Source organism: Elephantulus edwardii, unplaced genomic scaffold (assembly GCF_000299155.1).
Source record: "Elephantulus edwardii isolate Elephantulus edwardi_28Jun2011 unplaced genomic scaffold, EleEdw1.0 scaffold00344, whole genome shotgun sequence".
NCBI classification, from domain to species: domain Eukaryota; kingdom Metazoa; phylum Chordata; class Mammalia; order Macroscelidea; family Macroscelididae; genus Elephantulus; species Elephantulus edwardii.
Window position 1 is genome coordinate 1861784 of NW_006400094.1, and position 4935 is coordinate 1866718.

Below are 4935 nucleotides of genomic sequence, written 5' to 3' on the forward strand. Positions count from 1 at the left end.
CATCCAGTTGGTTTAGATGCATCGTGACCCTATGGACAACAGTTCCGTCTTGTGCTGTCCTCACAACATTTCCTATGATAAAGCCCACTGTATCAATCACCGTGTAGGTTCATTCTTACTAGGAATATTCGTCTTTGGCACTGACCCTTCACTTTAACAAACATAATGTTCTTCTCCGGAGACTTGCCTCAAAACGGCATGCCCAAATTATGTGAGCTAAAGTTTCACCATCTTCCCATCATAGGAGCACTCTGACGACGCTTTGTTCAAGACAGATGTGTCTGTGTGTGTGTTCCCTTGGCTGTTTTTATATTCCATATCCTTTACCACCTCCAAAATTTAAAAGTGTCACAGCTCCACAATTTAAAAACATCAGGTCTTCGGTCTTCCCATAAGAAATAAAGTTGGTGTTGCAAACAAAACACTAAAGTAGAATATATTTTTTAATTGAAATTTTAATCAAAGTTTATATAGAACTTGGATTCCATTCGCTCGGATTTGTAAAAAATAGAATATATTTTCTTGTCCAGGTAAATTTTACTTCTACAGAAGGATGCATAACTGCACAAGAATCATCCAGCAAGCACACACATCATTGGATGGTTCCATGTTTTTTCCCTACTATGTAACTGTGTCTTACCCTATTGGCTAGGGTTTCAGCCACACAGTCTTGTCTCTCTCTACTCAACTGGCTAAATTAAACTCTGCTTGAGGCTAAGAGTTTACAGGAGTATGGACTGTCTTTGTTCCAGAAAGTACTAGGAACCAAAGCCTGGATTGGACCAGTTAGCAGCATAAGTACAACAACAGTGACGTTGCCCTTAATAATGTCAAGATGAAGAGATAACTGAGCTGTGTTTATTTTTACTGAAATCTCATTTTGTAACCTTTGAAGAAAAGACATATTTGGGGCTTCACGCCTTTTGTTCCTAGGGTCACTATGAGTCGTGCTCGACTTGAAGACAATCAACAATAACAGCATATATCTCTCTATCTATCTATCTATCTATCTATCTATCTATCTATCTATGTATCTATCTATCTCTAGTGTCATGTGTGTACTTTATTTGTGCAATTAAATAGTCTAATAAATGTAAATAAGGACAGCACATGTTTGGACACAATTACCAGAAGTCCCATGGGTTTGAAAGCAAGTGATATGGAGGGTGGCATTTCTGCCTCATGATTAGACTGTAGAAACAAATGTACGGTATTACCACCCATGCTCATTTTGTTGGGTAAGGGTGAAATGGGAACAGATGTATTTCCAACATGGTATTGCTTGTTTCCCCCAGAAATCATGCCGTCAACAAGCTCTGTGAAAATAATGAAGACAGTCAGGGTGGAAAAGTGACCAGGCACACCCCACCTCTTCCCGTGCTACACAGCAGTCCCCCAGAAGTAAAGACTCTTGAAGGCTGCAAGTGTGGAAAAGCTGTCAAGGATGCATCATCACATCTAACCAGGTCTCACACTGGATTCAATACCTGCCAGTTTAAGAAACTTGGAGAAGCACACCATTATTGCTCCTCTGTACCCACTACTAAAGGAACAGTGAGTGGAAAGCAAGGCCTTGAATGCAGGATATGCCACAGGGACTTGGCATCTCTCCCTGATATGAATGACCCTGTAGTAATGACAGTTGGTGTGAAGTGTTGTGTAAGTAACCAGGAGACACACCTGAAGAAATCAAACTATGAAGATAAAGGATGTGAGCAGACTACTAATTACCCATTATCCGTCTCGTTGCATAAACAGACTCGCGACCTAGGCAAGCCTCTTGAAGACAAGCTGTGTGGGGCAGCATCTACTGAGGCATCAGCCCTCTGTGGACGTGGAAGAGCTCCCAGTGCAGGGAGACCCTATGAATGTCCTGAATGCAGGAAACTCTTCAGCTTTCCCTCCTCCCTGGCCACGCACCAGAGAAGCCACAATGGAGAGAAGCCGTACATGTGTGAGGAATGTGGGAAAGCCTTCACTTGTTCCTCTTCCCTCACCACACACGTGCGTATGCATAGCGGAGAGAAGCCTTACAAGTGTGAGCTGTGTGTAAAAAGCTTCAGCTGTTCCTCTTCCCTCACCACACACAGGAGAGTCCACAGTGGAGAGAGGCCCTACGAGTGTCAGGTGTGTGGGAAAACTTTCAGTCAGTCCTCACACCTGAGCACACACATGAAAACACACAGCGGACAGAGGCCCTATGCGTGTGCCCTGTGCCCAAAAACCTTTACGTACTCCACGTCTCTCACACAGCACCTCAGGACGCACAGTGGAGAGAGGCCCTACGAATGTCAGGAATGTGGGAAAACCTTCAGCTGTTCCTCCCACCTCACAAATCACGCAAGAACGCACAGTGGGGAGAGGCCGTACGAATGTCAGGAATGCAAGAAGGTTTTCCGCTATCCCTCTGCCCTCGTGAAACATAAAAGATCTCACAGTGGAGAGAAACCCTATAAATGTCAGGAGTGTGGCAAAGGTTTCAGCTGTTCCTCCTACCTCAGCCTGCATCTGAGAACTCACAGCGGAGAGATGCCATTCCAGTGTCAGGAATGTGGGAAAGTCTTCAGGCAGGCGTCCAACCTCACCACACACATGCGGATTCACAGTGGAGAGAAGCCCTACGAATGTGACCAGTGTGGGAAGGGTTTCAGTCAGTCCGCACATCTCACCATCCACATCAAAACGCACAGTGGAGAGAGACCTTACGAATGTAAGGATTGCGGGAAGGCCTTCAGCTGTTCTTCCTCCCTCACGACCCACACAAGAACTCACACTGGAGAGAGGCCGTATCAGTGCACGGAATGTGGGAAGGCCTTCAAGTGTTCCTCCCATCTCAACACACATAAGAGAATTCACAGTGGAGAGAAGCCTTATGAGTGTCAGAAATGTGGGAAAACGTTTCGGTGTTCCTCACACCTTATCACACACAGAAGAACACATACCTGAGAAGCTTTGTGAATTAAGGAATGAAGGAGACTGTATGTGTTCTGCACACCTCATTACATATACAGCAACACATGGTGGAGAGACCTTGTACGTATAAAGAATGAGGAAATGTGCTTCTGTTAGGGCACACACCTCACTTAACACTGAAGAACTCCAGTATAGAGAAGCCTTACAAGGATCTGAAATGTGAGAAAGCCTTCAGGTGTCCTCACACCACACACCACACAGCAGAAGACGTCAGCATGGGGTATCCTCGTGTTGGGAATGAGGAAAGGTCTTCACGTTTTCGTTTCACCTCACCACACATAGACCACCTCCCAGTGGGGAATCCTTGTATTAGGAATGAGGCAAGGTCTTAATATTTTCCTCACACCTCAAAACACATACAGGAACACACCACGGAGAGTCTTTGTAAGTGGAAAGAAGGAGGAGAGGCTATCATGTGTTCCTTACACCTCACTATACGGAGAAGACCACCCCATGGAGAATCTTCCTGAATATTAGCAATCAGGGTATACTTTTCAGTCACATCACATGCCTCCTTTTACACTGAAGAACTTCCAAAGGAGAGAGTCCTTAAACGAATAGGGAATGTGAGAAGCCTTGGGTGTTGAGTCAGTTGGGCCACACATGAGAGCATTCACGGTGCAAAGGAGTCCTATGAATGGAAGCCGTGTGGGAAAGAATATTCCTCACATCTCACCACACACAGAAAAACTCACTGTAGGGAATGCTTCTGAAAGAATGTGTTATGGGAAGGCTTTCATGTGTATTTATACCTCACCAAACAAGAATTTTCAGTGCACAGAGGAATGTGAGAAAGTCCTTAGGTGTTCCTCACCCCTCATCACACAAAGAAGAACCCACCTTGGTGGGGTTTTATGAGTGTAAGGAATGAAAGAAACGTATAGTCTGGCCACAAACCTCACCATATATAATAAAAACTGAAAACCTCAAGCATCTTTAATATTGTACCGACTGAGTGCACTTTTTAGTCAGGCTGTACACTTAACGTCAGAGACCAGAACTCACAGTGGAAACAGGTGTTAGGATTGTAAGGCTTGTGGCAAAGCCTTTACGTGTGTTTCACACTGTACCACACATGAGAGAATTCTCAGGGGAAAGCATTACGAATGTAAGAAAGTCTGTGTTCTTCACACCTCGCTACACATGGATGAACCCAACACAGACAATCCTTATTCTGTGTAAGGGATGAGGAAATGCTTTTGGTAAGTCCACACCTTCACCACACATAGAAGAACTTTTGGAGGAAGAGGCCTTTTGAATATAAGGAAGGAAAGAATGCTTTTTATCAGCCCATGGACTTCACACACTGGAACTCAAGCTGGAGACGGGCCTTCTGAGTGTAAGGATTGTAGGAAGCCACCACTCGTGAGAGAGAAATTAAATGAGTGTGGGGAAAGTGACATTCCTCACACATCACCACACAGAAGAACCCACCTTGAAGAGGAAAGACCTTCAGATGTTCCTCCCACCTCACCACTGTGGAGTGAAGCCTTACAAATGTAAGATATGTGAGAAAGTCTTGAGGTGTTCTCCTTGCCTCCCCACTCAGAAGAATGCACCATAGAGGGTCACTGTGAGTGTAAGGAATGAGGAAATGCTTTTAGTTGGGCTTCTGGACACACAACAAATCAAAAACTGACATCATTCTGAGTCAGAAGTGGATTTTTTTTTAATCATTACTGATATAATGTTTGTTGTTGTTAAGTGCTGTCGAGTCGCAGGCGACTCATAGCGACCCTATGAAGGAGAATCCTCGACGCTTGGGTGCCTTTCATCCTCTCTCCAGGTTCATAGGGTTTCTGGAGGAAAGCTATTACATAAGTGGATGCCACTCCTCCTTCCAAGCTTGTTTTAATCGGGGAGCTCTACCCCACTCTCTGTCCGCATTGGGTAGCCAACCATTAACACTTTTGACACATTGGTGTCACAGTGTTCAGCCTCAGAGCAACCAAAAGTGTCCGC